Below are 25,443 nucleotides of genomic sequence, written 5' to 3' on the forward strand. Positions count from 1 at the left end.
GTGAGCCACCATGTGGTTGCTGGGATTTGAACTCTGGACCTTCGGAAGAGCAGTCGGGTGCTCTTACCCACTGAGCCATCTCACCAGCCCAGGAGAGTGCTTTTCCATCATCCCCTTAGCATGGCCAACTATACCAAGTCTGAATTAGACCCAGCACTGCTAAACAGCCTTGAAATTGTTTGCTAATTTGCGCCCCTCCAAAATCCATGATGAGATTTTTAAAAAATATATTTTAATCTCTAAGGGTTTGGGTTTTGTTTTGGATTTTTGTTTGTTTGTTTTGTTCTTCAAGACAAGGTTTCTCTGTACAGTCCTGGCTGTCCCAGAACTTGCTCTGTAGACCAGGCTAGCCTCAAACTCTTGCCTCTGCCTCCAGCCTTGTACCACCCCTACCAGGCTGGGTTGTTGTTTTCAATATATACTTTTTTATTTATGCATATATGTCTCTATGTGTGACATGTGTGTGTGCCAGAAGACACTGCCAACTCCTGTGGAGCTAGAGTTACAGCCCAGTGACAATTTAAATTTTCTGTGTAACGGTTATCATGTGCTTCTGTAGAGAGAAAAGAATTTGGTGGGGGTTCCTTTCAGATGAAAACCCTGTAGTTTTCCTAGGGTACACCTTATGAGTTGTAAGAACTTGGAGGAAAGTCGTCAAAAACAGTGGTTAGCGGACGAAGCTTTGTACCCTACCGTCATCCCACACACAAGAAAACCAGATGTTAGTGGAAGTCAGTCCTACAGACAAGTTTGAGAAGATTCAAATCATTTGAATTTTAAATGGCTCATTTTCAGTATTGTACGTTACAGAACGCAGCCCATTCCTGGTTGCTACCAGCATTGTCACATCAGGCAGAGAGTAGCTCACAAACACTTACGTAAGAAGAGAACCTTGCCTGTATGTCAGCAGGTGATGAAGAATTCAACTGTGTAGGTTTGCTGGATCTTTTCAGTGAAATTAAAACAAATAAATGTCCATAAGATAGCTTATTAAGCAACGGTGCACAGAACTTTCTGATTACAGCAACAACGGGGACTCCTCAGCGGCTCCTCTGTCTCCCGCCATTTCTAACTTTTCCCTCAAAGGACACTAGATTGTTAAAGCCCAATTTAACCTCTTCTGCTTCTTCTGTACTTTATTCTTAATTCTCAGCATCAAGAAGAAAGTTAGGTTCTAAGAATCAGACGCAGACATTAACGGACCACCATTAAAACAAATCCTTTTGCATCAGAAGCCCTGGGCTTAATTAGGAGCACCTAATACTTAACGTTCAATTTGGAAATAAATTTGCTCATCAGTTTTAGTGCTTTTGCGTGAAAGTTTGCTTCCCTTCCCAAAGCAACAGTTCCTAGAACCCCATTCCCCCAACAAAAGGGACTCGGCCCACCAATTATGCACGCACACCACCCATTTTCACATGCAAATACGCCGCACGTTAGCCCCTTACACATTTGAATGATTTTTACATTTAAAATCCAGGGGCTAAAGCTTTAGGGATCTCAGCCAGTGGGCTACGGATTAAGATTTCGCTTCTAATTATAATTTCCTTTTGGCGCTAATGTGTTTGTTCCTTCTTAGTGCCACTCACTGGCTTGGGCCTAAATCAGATTAAAAGAGATTCCTTTGATTTGCCTGGTTTCAAAGATACAAAAGAATTTCTCACTTTGCAAAATCCCCCTGGAGTTTTGGGTGAAGAATGTATCACCTCGGGGTGTTGATGCTCCGCTATAATTTGGCCTGTTGGGAATTCCTCAACCTTCAAAGCTGGGCTTGGGCTGGTCCCCGTCCCCTAGGGAATGTGAAGATCGCCACTGCTGGGGCTCTCAGGCCATTGTTAGCTGGCCTCCATTCCTGAAACATCAACACAAACTGCAATTGTCTTAGCAATTTGCAAATGTATGCCTATAGCACTGGCCCTCACGACTGCTTAAAATTGAACATCTGTGTTTATTTCCCAATTTATAGAAAATAACAGAGAAAATGTCATTTTACCAATAATTAAGTCAAAGAATCATTTTTTGAAGCTTCCCATTGTTTTTGTGGTTACGTATAACTAAAATTTAAACTAGCACATTCTAACTATTTTGGTTATAATTAGTGAAAATCTCACCCCCGGATTAATGTTTGAGGTCCCTTCTACAAACCTTCGAGTGATGTGAAATTTTACTTAAAATTACCATTGTGTACAAGGAGTGTACCATATACCATCTATGTTGCCTCAATACAATACACAACAAAGTCTGGAGAACATCAGAAAGGTGTTTTCTAGTCCCATGGTATTCTGTACCCCACCAACCAAACACCAACTTATTTGGAGACTTCTGTCCTTTGCGTCATAGGTGATGGCTTTAAAAAGCAATCTTCTCTTTTGTTTTTTCTATTTGACACTGAAGGCTTCGCTCTATTTTACCAACACTAAACTGTACCTTAAGCCCCTCTCTGTCCAGCAATTTCACGAGTGTTCTCATTCGTAAAGCCAGGCATACATACAGGCCACCTTGCCATGGAACACAGGCATAAAGAGAAGAATCTCTAAATCTCTCTTTAAGAGTTAGTATATAATTGAAAACACAGTGGATTCCCTTTAAAGGCTAACATGAGGTACAAGTTGTGCTAGGTGCTAGGTGGTTGAAAGGGCCAAATTAGTACTATAGAAAGAAAGGAGAGAGAAGAGAGGAGAGGAGAGGAGGGGAGGGGAGGGGAGGGGAGGGGAGGGGAGACGAGGGGAGAGAAAGAGATCCAGGGACCTGGAGAGATGGCTCAGCAGCTTGGAGTGTAGGCTGCTCTTCCAGAGAACCCAGGTTTGGTTTCCTGAATGCACTTCAGGTGTCCACAACAGTCTGTAGTTCTAGCTCTAAAGGAGTCTGGTCCTCTGGCCTGCCTGGCACTTCTACTTACAGGTATGTAGCCACACTCAGATGTACCAACACACACAAAACTACAAGTGATATTTTAACTATTTTGAAAGCAAGCATACTTTCTGTGTGTAAGATGGTATTTGCTGTGTCTGTTGTTCCCTTGCAATAAGCACAAGGTTCTTCTCTCCTCAAATGGAAAACCTGAGGCTGGAGAGATGGCTCAGTGGCTAAGAGCACTGACTGTTCTTCCAAAGGTCCTGAGTTCAAATCCCAGCAAAAAAAAAAAGAGAGAAAAGAAAAGAAAAGAAAAGAAAAGAAAAGAAAAGAAAAGAAAAAAAAAAGAAAACCTGAGGCAACAGGATCACAAAAGCCAGGCTTGCAAACCAACCACATGGAGAAGAGGCAGGGGATCAGATCAGCCAGTCTTGACTACATAGCTTCTCAGAAGCCACCCTGGGTTCCAGGAGATTCCGTTTCAAAAAAACCAAACTAAGCCGGGCAGTGGTGGCGCACGCCTTTAATCCCAGCACTCGGGAGGCAGAGGCAAGTGGATTTCTGAGTTCAAGGCCAGCCTGGTCTACAAAGTAAGTTCCAGGACAACCAGGGCTACACAGAGAAACCCTGTCTCAAAAAACAAAAACAAAAACAAAAGCAAACAAAAAAACAAACCTAAGACAATATAACAAAGACCCGTGGGTGCAGCGCACTTCTGCAGAACCTCTTTCAGAGGCTCACAGCTGCTTCAGGGCCTGACACCTTTATTTGGCCTCCTGTGCTCAGCATGTGCACATGCACACAGACACACACATACCCATAATTAAAAATAAAATAAGTAAATACTACACAGAGAACATGGAAGACTACAATCCCTGCAAACATCATAAAGAATAGAAATATTGGCCAAACAGTTTGGGTACATCCTTTAATTCCAGCACGTGAGAGGATCTCTGAGTTCAGTCTGAGGCCTGCCTGGTCTTCTGAGCAGGTTCCAGGACAGCCAGGGCTACACAGAAAACTGGGTCTCAAAATACCAAACCAAACCAAAACAAACCAAACCAAACCAAATCAAACCAAACCAAAACAAACCAAAACAAACCAAAACAAAACAAAACAAAACAAAACAAAACAAAACAGTAGAAATAGCCATTACAGAACAAAAAAATACTCTGTGGCCATTAGGTAAATGCTCTCTCTCCCCAATTAATACATGACCACAGTCTTGATTATTCAATGGACATTTCACAAAGCTGAAAGGAAGTGAGTTCAAAACTGTCCTGGTTTATATAGTGAGTTCCATGGCAGCAAGGGCCACATGATAAGACACTGCCTCAAAACAAAAACAAAGAAACAAACAAACAAACACCCTACCCTTTTCTCTTGGAGCTGAGACCAAATCCAGGGACTTATGCTCAGTTTATGACACTGAGCTACATATTCAGCGCCAGAAAAATACGCTCTTTTTTTTAAAGGCCAAATGTAAGCCTAATGTGGTGGTATATGCCTATAGTCCCAGTATTTGAGAAACAGAGTCAGGAAAATTGGTTCTGGACTACATAAGACAGTATCTCAAAACAAAACAACAAAAAATAGGTAAAATTGAAAGAAAATATGTAAATAATAATTGTTTCTTTTTTGTTTGTTTTTGTTTTTTTTCGATACAACAGGGTTTCTCTGTGTAGCCCTGGCTGCCCTGGAACTCAGAAATCCTCCTGCCTCTGCCTTCCAAGTGCTGGGATTAAAGGCATGTGCCACCACTGCCTGGCTATAATAGTTGTTTCTTCCATAAAATAAATAACAATTAAGTTACTTATACAGAATTCTACCATAATGTTTTTTTCCAGGCAAGGGAAATGTTCATACTTTCATATTATGGTTCCAGATGGAAAGCAAGGGTCATAAAACCCCTTAGAATACTGAGACTTTGGAGACAGAAGCCATTTCATAGTAGCAGTGTCATTGACTCAGCCATGTACACGCTGATGTGGGACATATTTGCCTTTCTTGCTTAGGGAAATAGAATCCCAATTTTTTATGTATTTTTACGCAAAGGAGAGGGCAAGCATGTGACTTTAGCCTGATATGGTGGCTTGCGCTGATCTCTGAGGTACACGGTATAGTAGTCTGCGTCTGCGTGAGAGCTGACGTCGTAAAACCTTCCAGAACCTACCTGTGGATTTTTGCCCTGGGCCTTTACCTTGCCTGGCAGTCTACTTCAAGAGATTTTCTTCAGTTTTCGCTCTCCACTGTTTTAAGAATAAACAAGAATCTGCTTCCTCTGCCCGCAAATCCACCATAAGTAACTATTGTCTCGGGGATAATGAACAAACTCCTCCTTATCAAGGCAAACAAGGCCCTCCCTTAACACTCTGGCCCCAACCAACCTGAACCAGCCTTATCATGGGTCTCCTTCATTCCATTCCAAATACACACTCCACCACATACCACACAGCACCATCAGCGGACACACGTACTCCACTGCGTAGCATTTGTTATATTAACATTTATTCTGTGTTCTGACCATATCCTATGTAAAGTGGCTATGTATTTGACATCTAGATTTGAAGTGATTTTAGGTCATAGCTAACAGCAAACCAGAAAAAAATGCTTCAGAAGGATTTTAAACCAACACTGATTGGTTTTGTTGAGAAGGCTGCTTCTTAAATCACTATGTAGCCAAGGGCAGCCTTGAACTCCTGATCTTGCTGGTACCTCCCAAATGCTGGGATTATAGGTGTTTGCCACCATGCCCGATTCAAATGCCAATCTGAACATCTCCCTTCAACACATATCAAAGGAAGAATAATATAGTCGGAGTGGCATATAATGATTAAATTATATAACAAAGCTCAGCTGACTGCTTATAGCACATATTTAAATGGCTCAGCCAAGAGAGAGCCAGCAGTGGTATGCTGGATGTGACAAACAGCTGTGCCTCCTGAGGGCTGAAATGCGTCCCACACATCCTAGGCACACTGCCCAGTTCCAGGTCCAAGAAAGATTATGCACCTATCAGACTGTGTCAAGATGGCCAAGTGAGGAGGAGGAAGCTCACTGAGAATGTCTGTTTGTATAAGATGCTAGGGTTGCTTAAAAGAAGAAAGGCTGCTAGCTAGAGGAAAAACATGGGAGAAACAGTCACTCATTGAAGGAGAGTGTAGATGGCTCCCTGCAGTTTGACAGGCTGAGTAAGGCAGAGCCCAATCACTAGATACAGAGCCACATGACAAATGGTGGTTGCTAGGGAGAAAGTCTTTGCCACATGTAATAAGAACCCTTAAGAGAATAAAGGTTGTACTCTTTGATAATAGCTGTTTGTCTCTGGGTTTTGCTTTTGTTTTTTTGTTTTTTTTTTTTGTTTTTCTTTTCATCAAAGCAGAGCCCTGACTACAAACACTGACAGCTAAACACATTTAAAGCAGGTGGGTGGTAAGAATTCAAGAAATAAAAACATAAGAACCAGCAAGATTTTTATGTGTTTGAAAGGGTTTTATGTATACACACACACACACACACCACCTCATTCATTTAACAGTTTAGATAATGCATCTTATGCCTTCTACGTTCCAGGCACTGTATTAGACACTGTAGATGCCCTACAAAATGTTACAGGTAAGCTGGGGGATATAGCAGAACACTTTCCTGCACAGACAAGGTTGTGGGTGCAACACTTACTACTAAATAAATAAATAAATGGCATTTTGTAAGCAATGAAGCAATTGCTTATTCCATTAGCAATATAAATAAACGGTATAGGTATTAAAGAAGTGAGTTTAAAGACAGATGCTGTGCTACACACGTGTAACCCAGCACTAGAGGAGCAGACGCAGGAGGAAGATGTACTCAAGCCCAGACTGTACTCATAATGAGATCACATCTAAAAACACCAGGCGAGTGAACGGAGCTGTTGCCATTATCGAGAAACGTCTCTAAAGGCAGAGGCAGCAAGGCGCATTGATTCAACTTGCGAGATTTAGGAAAAGCTCCAAAGAAGGGTAGAGGCATCATAGTTGAGAGTGATGGTTCACAGCACATTAAAGCCAGGAGCCTGCACAGCACCTTCCAGCCGGCATAGCTGGCCAGCAGGGGAGAGACTTCCAGGTCTATTCCAGCTTGAACTCTCTACATCTTGTAATGAAGGTGTGTGGTGTCTTCAGCAACGGGATCTTATGAACTAGCTCTGTTGAACAATCAAGAGGAATGGCAGGTGCCTGCAGGGTTCGATGTTTCCCTGACTAGCTAATCAGGACGCACTTCATACCTAGCAGTGGATTCATGTTTAATAACCTTTGGGAACAGCGTTTTCTAGGTGTAGCCATTCAGCATATCTCCTCCTCCTCTTCCTCCTCCTCCTCTTTTCATTCTTTTTTGTTGTTGTTGTTGTTGTTTGTTTTTTATTTGTTTTCAAGACAAGGTTTCTCTTTGTAGTCTTGGCTGTCCTAAAACTCCCTCTGTATATAAGATTGGCCTGGGACTCACAGAGATTTGCCTGCCTCTGCCTCCTGAGTACTGGGGCTAAAAGAATGCACTACCACTGCCCAGCCCAACGTGTGTGTGTGTGTGTGTGTGTGTGTGTGTGTGTGTGTGTGTGGTGTGGTGTGTGTATATGTGTGTTTCAAGCCAGGTCTCTCTATGTAGTCCTGGCTGTCCTGAAACTCACTCTGTAAACCAGGCTGGCCTCAAACTCAAAGAGATCCTCCTACTTCCACTTCCCAAGTGCTGGAATTAAAGGTGTGCACTACCATGCCTGGATCCTCAAGTTATATTTTGTAACTGGCTTACAAAATAGAAAGTTTCCCTGTAGATTTTTTCAAACACTGTTCCTTTGCGTTAGTAACCATCTTGACTCCCCCATTTCCTATTCAATCCCTTCTTAAACATCTCTGGCCCCAGTAGTTCTCTTCTCTGCTTTTCTATAACTTGCGTTCCAATTCTTCCCTTTCCTTAAGGTCTCCTCCACCCCAGTTGTTCCTCTGCTACCCTGGATTCTACAGACAATCCAAGTTAAACACACAAGTCTAAAGACGTGGAACTAGCATCCACATATGAGAGAGAACGGTAGTGTTTGTCTTCCTATGCCTGGGTTACCTCATGCAGCATAATTTTTTATTTCAAGTTCTATCCATGTCTTGTAATAACCTGAAGTTATGTAAGCTTAGTTCTCTTTGTCCAGGCAGAGCATGTGGCTGCTGGAGGGAGGTGTTTCTGTTCTGACAGTCTCATCTATCCAAGGCTGGCCTCAACTTTACCGTATAACAGGATGTGACACTAAACTCCTGATCTTGCCTCTACCTACCAGATGCTAGGATCACAGATGTGTCCATACACCACTATGACTGCTTTATGCAGTATAGGGGAGCAAACCCTGGGCTTTGTGCATGCCAGGCAAGCACTTTGACATTTGAGCATCATTCCCAGTTCTGCCAAGGGGGCTTATGGAAGTCCTCTTCTTTTTTATGTGTATGGGTATTTTGCTTGTATGTATGTTTGTTCTCCCACATGCAAACAGTGTCCAAGGAAGCCAGAAGAGAGCATCAGATCCCGTGGGACTGCAGTTACAGGTTACTGTCAGCTGTCATGTGGATGCTGAGAGTCAAACCCAGGTCCTCTGGAAGAGCAGCCAATGCTCTTAACCACTGAGCCATCTCTCCAGACCATATTCTTATATTTTTGGTTGTGAGACTAGCCTTTAAGGGCTCTCCAGCCCATCCAGACCATATTCTTAGTGAATCCAGGAGCAAGAGCACCAGCTGAGAGGGAAAATGAAGGATGTTACAAGTTAAAGAGAATGGGAAAAAATATCAAATGTATTAATCCAGAAACAGAGAAGATGTCTGGCAGAGGGTACAGGCAACATGGCACCTGTGTCAGTAGCACCTACATGTCCTGGAAATTACTAGAAATTGCAAGTTCCCACTCTAGACCTCCTAAGTCATGAACTTGGGAGGAAGAATTTGCCCTAGAGCTGTTTAAACAAGATGGATGATGGTGCTAGAGTCAAAACCAGACCACGAAGTGTGCACAGAGTACTCAATCCAGGTGGATCCATGGATAACGTTGCTGGCTGCTAAGCCTGGTGACCTAAGTACAATGACCCCAACCCCCATGAAAGACAGCCAACTCTGAAAGCAAACTGTCCCTGACCTCCACACACAACCTGACACATGAATAAACACACACACACACACGCACTCACTCACACGGGGGGTGATAAAAATGAAGTCTGAGTATGGAGATTTTGGAGGGGTAGTGATATTTCTAGGTCGTACTTACAGTTCCTTGCAATTCAGAAATTATTATTATTATTATTTTTTTTTTTTTTTGGTTTTTCGAGACAGGGTTTCTCTGTGTAGCCCTGGCTGTCCTGGCACTCACTTTGTAGANCAGGCTGGCCTCGAACTCAGAAATCCGCCTGCCTCTGCCTCCCGAGTGCTGGGATTAAAGGCGTGCGCCACCACGCCCGGCACCAGAAATTATTTTTCTTCTACTAAACTTAGGTGTGTGTCTGGAGCAGCAGCTCAGTGATAGATCAGTTGCCTAGCATACACAAGGCCCCAAATGCATTCCCCCTCACCTCATGTCACACACACACACACACACACACACACACACACAATCACACGCTCGCACACTTGCACACTTGCACACACAGAGCAAGGGAGCAAGGGAGAGAAACAGAGCAACCCAGAGACAGAGAGATTAAAAATAAGGTACAGATGTATTTGATACATATTTATTCAGACACACGTTTGCACTATGCAGCCCAGGCTGGCTTTGAACTTCTGATCCTACTGCCTCACTCTCTGGGATGCTAGGACTGCGGGTTTCCTTTCTGTGTTTAGACCAACCCAGTGCTCTTTAAACAACTAGTGGTAACTGACCCAGCCCCATCCCTTCTCCACAATGGAATCATGGGAATGATGAGAACGCCTGCGTTGAATTCGAAATTAGATAAGAAGTCCATTCAGCTACTAAGCGATGGTTTTTGGCAACTTTTTAAACATATTTGGGTTACAACACTTGCTCTCTTACCGTTTTCTCCTAACAAAAACTCAAAGTCATTTACATAGCGAAAGGTATTTAGAGAGAGCACTATGCTAACAGTTGAAAGAAAAACATAGGTTTGTTAAGAAGATTGGAGAAGGAGGAAATCACTGTCACATCTCAGCTCTGGAAGGTGACACTGCGTAAGATGGGCAAGAGGAGGCCTATGGGACTCTCTCCCTATGAATCCCTTTGGTATTTTGCTGGTTGTGTTCAGATTAGAGGTTAATCATGGATTCACAAGTAGCCAGTGGGCACCTCCCTACTGCTTAAAGTTAGCAAGCAGGAAGGAACAACAACCAAGCCTCTCTCTCCTCTCTCTCTCTCTCTCTCTCTCTCTCTCTCTCTCTCTCTCTCTCTCTCTCTCTCTCTCTGTCTCTTCTAAATCCAGCACTGGGTTCTTTCTTCTGCAGGACTTCTGTCCTACCCATTGCAATTTTGAGCACTTCGTGTCCTGACAAAGTGACCTTTCTTTGCTTACTCATAGTTTACTCCCTGCAGAAGGATGGTGGCATGCTCAATCCCTGGAGTCCACAAAACGGTGAAAGGAAAGAACTCACTTCACAGACTTGTCCCCTGACCTTCACTCTTGTACAGTGGTGCAGCACACTAATAATACTAAACACTAATAATAGATTTAAAAAATTTTTTTTTAAAATTTAACTCTACTTCTTCCCCTCCTTTAACTCATGGGATGTGCCCATTTTTGCAGCACAGTTCAGAACTGTCCTGAGTGAACTACATACTGCCATCAGACAGGCCTTAAGCACTCTCACAGCAACCATGGTCACTGGACATGGAAATCACTTCAATGTGGAGAGAGAGAGAGAGAGAGAGAGAGAGAGAGAGAGAGAGAGAGAGAGAGAGGTTTGTGTGAATGTGTGCGTGTTCCATCTGTGCGAGGATCCTGTACCTACAGCTCAACTGTGTCTTCTCAGTGCTTCTAGAAGCAACTCCAGACTTGGATATTCTGTCAAACATCAACAGGGGCTAAGTGTCTGTCAGGTGAATGATTGGTCTTCTCTCTTGGCTGAGTGCGTCTGTAAGTCTTTCCTGAGTCTGATAACACTTTAACAAAAGACAGTACAAGTCACCTGTTCCAGCTCCTGGGTAGCTTTCTCTTTTGAAACAATTAGACGTCAGTACCTCCACGTTCGTAGTCCAGCTACCTGGGAGTCACCAGGTTAGGAAAAAGCCCAAGTTATCACCACGGTAAGCCCACATGGAAGATAACAGAGAGTCAAGCCGACAACAAAAGCAGAGGGAGTCAGCTGAGCAGGAAATGAACCGCTACCTGGATCAAACTGCTGGCTAGGAGGCAGTGCCAATGTGCTGGTGATGGGAAGGGCCACCATGGAAGTAGCCACTCCAGCTGCCTCAGGTGCTGCTGTGTGAGCTGCCACCCTCACATGAGTTACAGAACAATCACTAAATGCTTGCTATTATTTTAAGGCACTAACTATTTACATGGTTTGCTATGCAGCAGTTGCTTACAGAGGGAGAGAGAAAAGTAAATGGTTTCTCTGTAAATTTGTTGATTTTTTTTTTTCAGGAAATCTTTGACTAAGCAATAGTTTCTTAATGTCTATAGATTGGTCCCAAGATACCCCAAAGATACCCAAATCTGCAGAAGCTCGGGTCCCTGAGCCTACCCACACCCTCTCACATATGCATGCACCCACTTACTCATTTTGCAGTGCCAGGGACCAACCTCAGACCCTATGCATGATAGTCCAGCATTCTGTTGTCCAGCACCCACAAAAGCTTTAAATCATCTCCAGACTGCATTTTCATTGTACAAGATAAGCAGGTGCTAGACTGTATAGTTTACAGGAAAGTGGCAAGAAAAGTCAGTTTAATATAGCTGTAATTTAAATGAAACTTTGTTCTCAGTTTTTCCTTGGTTTATAAGCATGAGTGTTTTGCCTGCATGGACGTGTGTAGACCACATGTGAGCTGTTGCTGCTGCTGCTGCTGCTGCTGCTGCTGCTGGAGGCACACAGAGAGTGACAGATCCCTGTATCCACAGTTACAGATAGTTGAGGGCCTCCACGTGGGTACTGGGAACGGAACTCAGGTCCTCTGCAAGAGCAGCAAGTGTTCTTAACTGCCGAGCCTTCTCACCAGCCTCCCCGCCCCCATCCCTTCTCTTCTCCTTTGTTGTTTGGATCCTCAGACTCAGAATGCACAGATACAGCGGGACAGTTCTATGCTCAGAAACATCAGTGCAATGAACAAGAAGCAACAACACACAGATCCTGGACTTTTTCACTCCTCTTGACTGACAGCCTCAGATCCTCAGACGGTGCAACAAGGCCTTTACCAACTGAGCCATCTCCCCAGCCACCTTATGAACTATCTACCATGTGGCAGCTATTTTGCAGCAATATATAATTCTTACAATAGGACCAAAGGCAGTGAAGGGGCCTTCCATCGAACCTGGTGATCTGAGTTCAAGCCCCAGGACCCACAGAACAGAAGAGAACTGACCCGTGAACGTTGTCCCGGACGTCCACTCATGTCCTGTGACAAGCATGTGCATGCGTGTCTGTACACATGTACACAGACATTATAACTAAATGTAAAAATACAGTGTTTTCACAAGGCTTCTGTGTTACACAGACCATTTCAAACTTACAGATGAGGAAGCAGAATTAGGAAGCATGGTGACCAGCGAGATCAGATTGAGTGAAGTTCAGGGAACCAAACGCAGACTACACATCTTCAGAAGACAGAATCTTTCCATTTATTATTTATTTATTTATTTCATCTCATATATTTACATGACAATATATCACTTATTCATATATCCCAAGCTGGCTGGCCTTGAACTTACCAGGTAGCTTGAAAACTGCTTTGCATTTTTCTGTTCTTCCTGCCTCTACTTCCCAAGTGCTGGGATGATAGGCCCAAGCCGGCACACCTAGTTTATCCAGAACTGGGGGGTCATATATACTAAACAAGCACACCAGTATCGTATCGAGGCACATCCCCAGCCCAAGTCCGGGGTTTCTGAAGAAAGCAGCCTCAGTGACCACCAACGCTACAGGCTAGAGCCAACTAACTGTGTTTCTTAAAGAAGGATGTTTCTTAAGGATGCCTGGGCCTTCAAGAACATTGGTTGGCCTTCTAGAAAACCTGGGTTCAATTTTCAACACCCACATGATAGCTTATAACTATCTCTAGCTTCTGCCCTTGGGGTTCCAACACCATATCTGGCCTCTGTGGGTACTGCACCCACAATGTGTAGACACCCATACACCTAAACTAAAAGTAAAGGTCAGAAAATATTTGAAAGAAAAAGGAAGAATTGCTATTGCTCTTCTTCCATCGTTAGTTGTTTTCTTTCCACTTTGAGCAGAGCTGGCCCCAGGCTTATGTCGTCTACTGGTGACATCAGTGCAAGGTGGCCTCCATCAGCATGCAGGAGTGGGATAATCCAGCCACCGGAGGACCAACTGCACAAGTTGGTTCTCACCCTTTACCATATGGGATTTGGACGCAAACCTTGAGTCATCAGGCTTGACAGCAAGCACCTTTTCCTGCTGAGCCATCTCACCAGCGCAAGTTTCAGTTCTACAGGATGAACAAGTCTATAAGATCATGGCATACTGGAGAGATTATGCTAACATCAGCTACTTAGACACTTAGAAGTGACCGAGTTCGTAAGTTTTGCTACCTTTATGTGGTTTTGCCATAGTTGAAGAAAACGGAGTGGCTGAGAAGATAGCTCAGTGAGTAAAATGTTTGCTGTGTAAGCATGAAGACCCAAGTTCAATACCCAAGGGGAGACAAAAGAACCAGTCATGATGCTGCACACTTATAATCTCAGCACTGGCGAGGAAGAGGCAGGTAGATCCCTGGTGTTCACTAGCCAGGCAGCCTAACTTAGCAGCAAGCCTTAGACGATTCAGAGACAGTGTTTCAAGAAGAAGGAAATGGTTTCTGGCAAACAGAACCTAAAGTTAACCTCTGGAATCTACACACACACAACCTGTAACATATATACAATAAATAAACAGAAATAAATATGATGTCAATGATATAGCCAGTACTGAGGTCGGTGGCTCAGGGAGATGAGGAGAGACCCACTGTTATCCACTGTGAATGAGGTCTACATGCACAGGAAAGCATCCAAGTAAGAAATATTAGTGTCAAGCTTTTTTTTTGTTTTTGTTTTTTGTTTTTCGAGACAGGGTTTCTCTGTATAGCCCTGGCTGTCCTGGAACTCACTTTGTAGACCAGGCTGGCCTCGAACTCAGAAATCCGCTTGCCTCTGCCTCCCAAGTGCTGGGATTAAAGGTGTGCGCCACCACCGCCTGGCTTATTGTCAAGCTTTGACGATGGCTGGAGCTTTGACAGATAGATGAGAAGGGATGAAATGAACAAAACCTCAGATGTAGAAAAGGCCACGGTGTCCGGGAAGAGGAAGGAATACTGTCTCTGTGAAAAGCAGAACCCACAGAGGAAAAGAATGCTTAAAGACACAGGTTGGGGATGGATTCACTGTGGAGTCTTGCCACAGCTGAAGCTGTGTATGAGATTGCTTTCGGGAAGGAATACTATTGCTTCAGTGCTAAATAGATAAGAACACATTATGATATATCATTAGTAACCACTAATAACAGCAATAATCTAATAAATGCAACAAAATCTACGACACTTCACAAATAAACACAAATTAAACAAACTGGGCATAATGCCCAGATGACTTCACACACACTCCAACAAAGTACTAAAACTAAATATGGAAGCAACTGTCTAACAATAAAGGAGAGGGGCGTAAAACAATGGGAGACCCTCTTACCTTGTATTACTGTTTAATTCTGTTTTTAAGATTGGAATAGGGAGCTGGAGAAATGGCTCAGGGGTTAGTGGCTTACTGGCTGCTCTTCCAGAGGACCCAAGTTCCCAACATCAACAAGGCAGCTTACAACTGTCTATAACTCCAGCTCCCAGGGTACTGATGCCCTCTCCACAAATACACATGCAGGCAAAATATTACATATAAAATAAATTTTAAATTGTAATCATATTTAATAATAGTAAAAACACTTAATAAAACAAATTTTAACTATTATCAGTGACATTACACAAGGGAACTTTTTTTTTTTTTTTTTTTTGGTTTTTCAAGACAGGGTTTCTCTATATAGCCCTGGCTATCCTGAAACTCACTTTGTAGACTCAGAAATCCGCCTGCGTCTGCCTTCCAAGTGCTGGGATAAAGGTGTGCGCCACTATGCCCAGACTGGAACTATTCTTTTCTTTTTTTTATGGTGAAAAAAAAAGTGTATATTTAGAATTAGCCATCTGGACTTAGTTTAGATGATCCCAATCTTGTTGGCAACATCTAGGGGATCATAATCAGGAGCCAAGCAAACATACGCCTTCGTCTCTCTGTCGGGCCTTATCAGGGTATTGACTTTGGCCACATCAATGTCATAGAGTTTCTTGACAGCCTGTTGACCTGATGCTTGTTAGCCTTGACATCCACAATGAACACAAGAGTGTTGTTGTCCTCTATTTTCTTCATGGTTGACTCAGTGGTCAGTGGGAATTTGATGATTAGCATAGTGGTCAAGCTTGTTTCTCCTGGGCGCACTCTTCCGAGGATATTTTGGCTGCCTCCGGAGCTGCAGGGTCTTGGGCCTCCGGAAGGTGGGTGATCTTCTTTTTGTGGCTGTGGACGCCTTTCAGCACCGCCTTCTTAGTTTTCAAGGCCTTCGCTTTGGCTTCGGCTTTGGGAGGGGCAGGAGCTTCCTTCTTCGCTTTCAGCGCCATCTTGGTGTGTGTGTGGGGGAGGAAGCGGAACTATTCTTTAAGACCCTAAGAAAATGGTGAGAAGCCCATGTCTGTTATGAAGAAGAGTTAGGATTGCAAGCGTATCAGGGCGGCTAACTTGTCTCCAAATGCCTTTACATGCCCTTAACTCAGTTCTTCACAGGGCACTTCCTCTCACTCCTAGTCACTCCAAATATTGCAAAAGGAAAGGATCCCCAGGTGTGTCTAACCTGTGGCTCAACAGCCACACGTGTTCCAGATCCGAGCATGGCAGCATCTAGGCAGACATGGGCCTGGAGGAGCCAAGAGTACCACATCTTGTTCTGAAGGTAGCTAGAAGATTGGATTCCAGGCAGTTAGGATGAAAGTCTTAAAGACCACATCCACAGTGACACACCTCCTCCAACAAGGCCACACCTCCTCCAACAAGGCCACACCTCCTACTAGTGCCACTCCCTGGACCAAGCATATACAAACCAGCCCAGTATCTTAATCATTATCTATATTGTATACCACAGCTTCTCTCTGAATTATGTCTTATTTAATTTTACATAAACTCTATAAACTTAAACTGGATATTTATAAACACCGAAAGAAAACTGGTCTTATCATCTATTTCCAGCAAATTATGCATAATTCTGATGAAGAAATTTAGCTTAGGCTTTTGCATGTTGTAAGTTTACTTTTGCAATCATAGGCAAGGCAGAGTAGGGGCCAACTGTTGGCCTGGGAACTAGGAAGTGATAGCAAGAGGGAGGAAGAAGCTGGGGTTCCATCGTCCTTTGCAAGGGCACAAGCCCTCCTGCTAGGCACTTCTTTTTTTTTTTTAAACATTTATTTATTTATTTATTTATTTATTTATTTATTTATTACATGTAAGTACACTGTAGCTGTCTTCAGACACTCCAGAAGAGGGAGTCAGATCTCATTACGGATGGTTGCGAGCCACCATGTGGTTGCTGGGATTTGAACTTTGGGCCTTCAGAAGAGTAGTCGGGTGCTCTTACCCACTGAGCCATCTCACCAGCCCCTGCTAGGCACTTCTTAAGGTTCCCTCATTTTCCTAAAGCACCACATGGAGGCCAAGTCTTTACCAGATGGTCCTTTGGAGGCAGGGCACTTACAATGCAAACTAGAACACTCTGTAATATTCCATGGTGGGTACAACAACTATCCCACTAGAAATGCACAACCTCCACTCCTGTCAATACTGCTGGAAGTAAGCTGCTTAACAATCTCAAAGGACTGTGATAGTCAATGCGATTATGGATTCTCATATGGAAAGGAGGCCACGTCTTGGAACCTTCATCACGAGATGTTTTTCTTGTAGTGATTCTCAAGGTCTTGGTAGGCATTGGAGCTGGTCCTTTCACTTTCAGATTCTTCCTTCCTTTCTTTCTTTCTTTCTTTCTTTCTTTCTTTCTTTCTTTCTTTCTTTCTTCCTTCCTTCCTTCCTTCCTTCCTTCCTCTCTCTCTTTTCCTTTCTTTCTTTCTTTCTTTCTTTCTTTCTTTCTTTCTTTCTTTCTTTCTTTCTTTGCCTTTACATAAATGTGCTGAGTTATTTCATGATACAGTCTTCAAATAACCTCATTTAAAAGTAACAGCTAACTTTAAAATCCATTTTAAAATACATTGATGATTTGAAAACAGGTACAACATGAAAATGAAGACTCCTGCTCTTAAATAACTGCCTAACTATGAAATCATCCTTTTAACATTTTTTTAGTTCAATTCTGGGTGAATCAAGATGGACTCTTTATGTTTCTTTCTACAATCCTCTTGCCCTGATTCCTTCCTAATGGTTTCTCTCCTGTGTACAGTACCTTAGTCTCAATGGGAGGAGCTTTGAAAGGACCCCCTCCTTGAGCCCCTATTTGTTGTTTGATTTTTGTTGTCTCCCGGCATACTTTCTCATAGCAATAGCCATAAATGACATGTTTCTGCTTCAGGAGACCACATTCAGGGCAAATGTCTATATTGTTCTTAATTTTAATAAGCTCGTGAGGGTTTCTTCTACATCTGTTAACTTCGATGGTGCGTCTGTTTTTGGGAGCTGCCATCCGAAAGATACTATCGAAAAAGCTGGAATTCTCTGTATTTTCACTGGTATCATGTGCTAGTTCTGTGATGATGGATGGACTCTGGACTGCTAACGCTGGTGCCCACAGAGGACTGGCAAAGCCACTCCAGCTCTGCTGCAGTTGCCATTGTAGCAGCTCCCAGCACCTCCAGGTATGGTAGTAACAGCAGTAGCAGCAGCAAAGGAGCCTTGATTGTCCCAAGAGTGGGACGCCAAGGGCTTCAGATTCTTTTCCTTTGCGTCTCTTATTAAGTCAGCACACATCCTGTCCAGCGACTTCACTTCACATTGTGGCTTGTGAGCATGATTGGTGAGTTGCCACCTCAGGTTCTGCTGGCGTCTTCCCAGTATCTTTAAAAGCCATAGTTGTGGTGCAACTTCCTGGCAAACTTATTCTTCATCAGGAAGGTGAATCAGAATGGGAACAGGCTGAACAGAGCTCAGCTGTACCCACCACCACTTCTCAGAAAAGGCCATTGGTTGGCATTTAAGACAAGGTTTCTCCATGTAGTATGGGCTGTCCTGGAACTTGCTCTGTAGACTAGGCTGGCCTCGAGCTTTCAGAGATCCACCTGCCTCTGCCTCCCAAGTGCCACCACTGTCCAGCAATAAGTGGGATTTTAAAATTAAAAAAAAAATCTAGATACATTTTTGTAGTGAATATATCATATCCACTGAAAAATAAACAAACGCCTTTCAAAGCACTTTCAAAGCAGCTGTCAAGGACGATGCTGTGTTTGTTTCTAAGGTCACCTGTGTCCCTCGCTGTCAGATGCTCTAAAGAAACGTTCAAAGCAATACATTAGGTGGTACAGCCTTTTGATCACCATGGCAACATTAACCAGGATGTTTCTATTAAGCCCTCGTAGCAACAGCTCACAGAAACTGAAAATTGCTTTTCCTTCCATTGAGCTAGGTGAACTGAATAAAGACTCAGTCTTTCAACATAACAGGGGCGAGAGGCGTGGTTATAGTAAGTTGATTGCAGGGTTACAAGTCTTAATATTCAACAATGTTTGCTGTAGGTGCAGCAGCTGTTGTGGGTTAGATCACTAACCCTTTTTTAATGTTCCCCAACAAAACTTAGTTTCGGATTTTCTAGAAGTGGAGGGGCACAGGACCCAAGTCTATCAACAAGATAGGAGACAGTATTTGCAAGATGACTTCTAGGCAAACTTACTCCCTGGGCAGAGATGTGAACATGGAAGACTGTATTTATCTGTATGTGTGCATGACGGGGGTGTGGGGTTCATGTCACACGTGTGTAGAGGTCCGAGGACAAGACCATAGAGCTGGTTTTCTTTTCCACTTTTTTAGAGGAGTGGGAGTTGACACAGGGTTTCTCTGGATGTCCTGGAACTCACTCTGTAGAGCAGGCTAGCCTTGAATTCAGAGAGATTCGCTTGCCTCTGCCTCCATAGTGCTGGGGTCAAAGGCATACATCACCACCGCCTGATTGCTTTCTCCGTTTCTATGTAGGCTCCAGAGACTTAACTCAGATTGCCAGCCTTGTGCAAAAGCACCTTTACCCTCTAATCCTTCTCTCTGCCCCAAAGAAAGACCTTTGAGAAAGAGTGAACCCAGGGTCTCACGCACAGGAAAGCATCTGCTGGGGACTGGGAGCTCAACTCACTTGGAAGGGTTCCTAGTATACAGGAAGCTGTGGCTTTAGTCTCCAGCAACCAGAAACCATAGCTCATGCTGATTGGGTCACAATCACAGGATGATTGGAGGCAGGTGTGGTGGGATTGACACCGCAGCACTGCAAGCATTAACAGGAAAGATGTCAAAAGCATGGCTTTGGGTTAGCAAGTCACCTGGGATTGTGCCCATCCAAGCCCAGGGTCTCTACACTGATCTCTGAGGTAGGGCTTTTCTCCTGGAAAGGGAGCAGGAACAGGAGAAAGGGAGTTCTCCATACCTGTGCCTCTCCATCAAATGCCAGTTGTTAGCCCTTGCAGATTGAATACATACAAGTCAACTCATAAAATGTTTCACTGTATTACATTTTCTGGTTCTGCAGTCACACCATTTGAGCCTTTCCAAAGAGCTTCAGGATTTAGTACAATATTCTAAATTGCCTCCAGGCTGACATGGTCAGCTCTGGCAAAGACCACAATATAGTGGTTTATCCTTGCTTCTACCTCCTAACTGTATGACAGCAACTCGTATCTCTCTGTTAATTAAAACACAGATCTGCAGGTCCATAACACACAAGTGCATGGTGCATGCTTGTATACACACATACACACAGTATTCAAAGTTTCCACTAACTGGCCGTAAAGTTTAGAACTTTCCCACTTTGTGAAAAAAAAAAAAGGGGGTTCAGAGGTTGTTATGCCCGGGAGAGTTGATTCAGTAGAGCTCTCCGGGGTCCTCAGTGATGTGAGCATCTCTATTCCTGCTACATTGCAACCCTTAGCTGATAGCTATGTCACAAGAATGCTGTCTCCCTTCCAAGCATCTGTCTTCTTGCAGTGACTCCCAAAGAAGCAAGGACTGGACTGATGATCCCAAGCTCTTTCTCCCTGGTTCCGGGTGCAGCTCAGTACTAGAGCATGCTGCTCGTCCCTCTAATTTTTGAGATGGTATCTCTCTCTGTGTAGCTCAGGATGGCTTCAAATGTGCTATGTAGCTAAGAATGTCCTTGAATATCCATTTCTCCAGAGTGCTTGGATTTCAGGCATGAGCTATCGTCTTTATGACAATGGCACACTCCTGGAGTTCTAAGTGGTTTTCCGTCTTCAGTCCCACCCTCTCCTTAGCATCCTTCCTCCCTCTTGTATTTTTATGTTCCCACCCCAGAGCTTGGCCTTGGTCTATGGGCTCCTGCTTTCTCAGAAGCAGGAAGTGAATAGAGGGAGCCAGTAGATACTGACAGAGGCAACCTGGGTGGGAGCGGTTCCTAAATACTGACGTACCCTGTAGCACATTAAAATAAATACATTAAAAATAATAGTGATATCCTCTGTCCTCTACCAAGGACAAGTTCTTCCCTGCACAATAGTTTTGTAATTTGTTAACACAATCTTTAGGTGACTTGAATGCTGTGGTCCACAAATAAAGTGCTTGGAAATACCTTTGTTCTCATAAGTACACTTTAAAATCAACTCTGTGTTTTCTGTGCAGTCTGCAGAGGTGACTGTATTATCAATTTGAAAACTTAAACTGCTCACTGAGCACTTGTCATCATCTGTCACTTTAGGCACCCGGTGTAGAAGTTTTTTGTTCTCAGCACCCAACAGAGCAATTAAGGAAACACACATCTGATTTCATTAGACAGGAATGACACGATAAGACCCCAGGATATAGAAGAAGGCTTGTAAACGGGTACACTAAGTAGAGTGAAGTCAGTTGGGAAATATTACAATCTAGCTGGAAACGGCACAATATAGGCCTGAACCTGGGCAGTGACAGTGAGAGGAAGCGAGAGAGAAATCAAAGGTAGTTCAAGGGTTCCTGCTCAGAAAGAGGACTGCGGGGAGGGGACCACCCAAGATAGGGAGCAAAGAGGACAGCTGGAGGGGGCTGCAGAGAATGAGGACTATGGTGCCCAGTCCAATCTGCAGGACCTGGTGGGTAAGCATGCAGACAAGACCTGGAGCAAAAAGAGGGTGTTCCACTGAAGGGACAGCAACCTATCGTGATAATAGAAGCTGCAGGGACGAGTGACTGACTGTTCTGAGGAAAAGTATAAACACATGAGAGGAAAATCTAAGATAAAAAGCAGAATCGTGAGAGACATTAACAGTGGTAATGGGGGTGAGTGACTAAGTGCCAGGAGAAACACTGGTAGGAAACGCATGAACCAGTCATGGTGACAAACACAGTCCTTATGCTCTGTCCCCTCTTCTACAACCGTTCTTTGACAAGTTCCTCCCCTGGTCTTAACCATGCTTCAAGCCCTTAGTGGTCTTTAGGCTCCATCCTCTTGGTCACTTCTGAATTCATCAAGCAAACAAAGGTCCCCCTTGTATCGGATCATAAAACACCACGGAGATGCTCGCACTGTATCCCTACAGTTGGAGTTCCCACTGTTGAGAGGATTTGCATCTGTGTTTCCAGGCTTCAGCATGACAGCTACCATAAGGTGGTGGCGTCCCATGTGCTATTTCAGGGTGCAGGCTTCCATGTCTAACACGTGTGGGTGTGGATCCCCTATTCTGCCGTTTACTTTTCTTTGATCGTGAGAAATCTGCTAAATCTGAGTCTCTTCTTTCTTTCTTTCTTTCTTTCTTTCTTTCTTTCTTTCTTTCTTTCTTTCTTTCTTCTTTCTTTCTCCCTTGCTGGGGGTCAAATCCAGGGCCATGCACAAACAAGACAAGTGTTCTAATGGTGAGCGACATCACCAAGCCTTATTACATTTTTTGAAACAGGATCTTACTATGGAGCCTAGGCTGTCTTCACATGTAAGATCAATCTACCACTCTCTTAAGAGCTCGGATGACATAATACAATCTGCTAAGCACATGAAACTCAAGAAGAATGAAGACCAAAGTGGGGTCACTGTACCCCTTCTTAGAATTGGGAACAAAACATCCATGGAAGGAGTTACAGAAACAAAGATTGGAGATGTGACAAAAGGATGGACCATCTAGAGACTGCCATACCCAGGGATCCATCCCATAATCAGCTTCCAAACGCTGACACCATTGCATACACTAGCAAGATTTTGCTGAAAGGACCCTGATATAGCTGTCTCTTGTGAGACTATGCCGGGGCCTAGCAAACACAGAAGTGGATGCTCACAGTCAGCTAGTGGATGGATCACAGGGCTCCCAATGGAGGAGCTGGAGAAAGTACCCAAGGAGCTAAAGGGACCTGCAACCCTATAGGTGGTACAACATTATGAACTAACCAGTACCCCGGAGCTCTTGACTCTAGCTGCATATGTATCAAAAGATGGCCTAGTCGGCCATCACTGGAAAGAGAGGCCCATTGGACACACAAACTTTATATGCCCCAGTACAGGGGAACACCAGGGCCAAAAAAAAAAAAAAAATGGGAATGGGTGGGTAGGGAAATGGGGGAGAGGGGGAAGGGTATGGGATAGCATTGGAAATGTAATTGAGGAAAATACGTAATAAAATATATTTAAAAAAAAAGAGCTCGGATGACAGTATGCATAGCCAGTCCTGACTCTCCTAGCTCTATTTTGTTTTGCATTGGCAAATACAAAATATTGTATTTGTCGATGGTTGGTTGGTTGTTTTTTGTTTGTTTTGTTTTGTTTCTGAGAACAAACTCGAAACTTGCTCTGTAGACCAGGCTGGCCTTGAACGCAGAAATCCACCTATCTCTTCGTGCTGAGATTAAGAGTGTGTGCCACCAGACTAGCCACCTAGCCCTTGCTTTGCTTTTTAGCCAGACTCTTGATTTTGTTTTTTTGTTTTTTGTTTTTTTGAGACAGGGTTTTTCTTTATAGCCCTGGCTGTCCTGGAACTCACTTTGTAGACCAGGCTGGCCTCAAGAAATTCGCCTGCCTCTGCCTCCCGAGCGCTGGGATTAAAGGGGTGCGCCACCACGCCCGGCCAGACTCTTCTTCAGACAGGATTTGAACTGCTGGCAATCCTAGTGGATCAGCCTCCCAAGTGCTAGGATTCCAGGCATGTCCCACCACCATTGGCCTCTTTATCTCTGACCTGTGATCATTATCATGCCTGAGAGTGAGGAGATAGTAGACTTGAAGAGCTAGCCACAGAGGTTCAGATACAAGCCAGCTAAGGAAGTTCGAGCATCCGGAGTGGATATAATTGACGCATGATGAATGGCGTCTACAGCCGTACGGTCCTGAACTCCCATCGATCTCGTCTGAGTCTATGAATGGTGCTCTCCAGTCTCAGCGGGAACAGTTTCAGGAAATAAAAAGGGTTCACAAAATCAAAACTGCTAAAAAGCCTAGAAGGATGTAGGATGCTTGCAAAATGTTCAGGCGAAGCATCCCTCTTGCCACAACAAATGAGTTGGTTTAATCTTGCTGGCGGTAGAGCTTCGGCCCATTCTCTATAAGCAAAGAAGCGCAATGAATGAGGGCAGAAAGGAAAGGGCTGCTGAGCCAAGGCGCAGCATACGAAGGAGAAGAGCACGCAGCACAGTGAGCATCGTGGCCGAGATTAATGCATATGATGTTCAAGATGTACGTGCTTATACTCGGTTTTAATAAGGATTTACTCTACTTGTCTCTCTCTCTCTCTCTCTCTCTCTCTCTCTCTCTCTCTCTCTCTGTGTGTGTGTGTGTGTGTGTGTGTATCTGTCTGTGTGTTGTATGTGTATGGGGTTGCGCTAGATGCCGGAAGAGGGGTATCACATCCCCTGGAGCTAGAATAACGAGCTGTGTGAGACAGACAAGGGCTTTGGGAGCCATACTGAGTTTTCTGAAAGAACTGCGAGTGTTCATAACTGCTGAGCCAGCTCTCCGGTTCCACCACTTTGCTAGGTTTGAGAAGTCATCTTGCCGCTGTGTTGCCCGGACAGACACGGGGCTTGTGGATTCCAAGCATCCTCTCCCTTTACTTTTAGAGTGCAGGAACTACAAGGCAGTCCCTGGGCCTGGATCAAGTTCACAGTGAGAGGTAATAACCACAGGTCTGTGCATTCACCATCTCCCCTCAAGTCATGGTCGCTCCGTGGGTGCAGCAAAATACTCTCACCAGGAAGCCATTTCCAGAAAGGGCTGTATACAGCATGTTCAATACCCAGATGAGTAAGGGAGAAGTTGTCTGACAAGATGAACAGCAAAAGAGAAACTCAGTTTCCATAATGCCTCCAAAAGATATCGGTTTTATGAGCCCATCTTAGGACAAACTTGGGGTGAAAGGTCAGTCAAATCCATCTAATACTGGATCGCACACCGCAGAAGAAAAATGACGATTCTTCCTCATAAGAGTTGAATAAAGGTTAATGGGTTTGAAAAATTGCATTTCCAGGAGTCTGCCTTTGAATGCCAAGTGCCTGGCAGCAGGTCATCCATTATATAGGACTGGAGATGAACAGCTTGTGGGTAAGACGCTGTGGAAGAGACCCAGAGATTTACTTCTTCTTTAGTGAAGCATACGGGTTTTATTTTAATCTTTTAATGGCTTTTTGAAAAGGCTAGGTAGGACTTTGTGAGGGTGGGTGTTTCACACATTCCCCTTCCCCGCTGCTTTACGCGGCCACTCTTCCATACTGCCCTTAGCATTCAATTCCTCAGATCTCTCTATCCCCGACAGAGAGAAAACAAGGTGGGGGTGGGGAGGGAAGAAGGTCCGAGGGCGATGGTGTTAGTTCAAGCCTGGGCACATTAGTAAGACAGTGTCTCAAAAATAGAGATTCAAAGAACAACTAGAAATGTATTTCAAGGCGAGGACTTGCATTGCACCATGAGGCCAGGTATTCAATTCTCAGGACCTCATTGAAGGAAAAAAACATTTAAAAAACAAAACAAAACAAAACAAAAAACAAAAGACATGAAAACAAACAAAAAACAACAAACAAACAAACAAAACTGTTTGCAAGGGCAAATCAAGAAAAACAAAGTAATTTTGAAAAATGCCAAAAGAAAACTCATTACTTTCTATGTTAATTAAAAAAAAAAAAAATCTGCCGGGCGTGGTGGCGCACGCCTTTAATCCCAGCACTCGGGAGGCAGAGGCAGGTGGATTTCTGAGTTCAAGGCCAGCCTGGTCTACAAAGTGAGTTCC

The 25,443-nt window shown here is 43.9% G+C and overlaps 1 protein-coding gene and 1 pseudogene across 34 annotated transcripts in view; both read right to left on the bottom strand.

The window, feature by feature from the left end:
- Ank2 (ankyrin 2) overlaps nucleotides 1-25,443 on the bottom strand; it is a 583,460-nt gene that overhangs the window by 545,660 nt on the left and 12,357 nt on the right. The gene's annotated exons all lie outside the window — the stretch shown is intronic.
- The window catches only part of LOC110291922, a 19,106-nt pseudogene continuing 11,071 nt past the window's right edge, over nucleotides 17,409-25,443 (bottom strand).

The sequence above is a fragment of the Mus caroli genome, chromosome 3 (assembly GCF_900094665.2).
Source record: "Mus caroli chromosome 3, CAROLI_EIJ_v1.1, whole genome shotgun sequence".
In the NCBI taxonomy this organism is placed as follows: domain Eukaryota; kingdom Metazoa; phylum Chordata; class Mammalia; order Rodentia; family Muridae; genus Mus; species Mus caroli.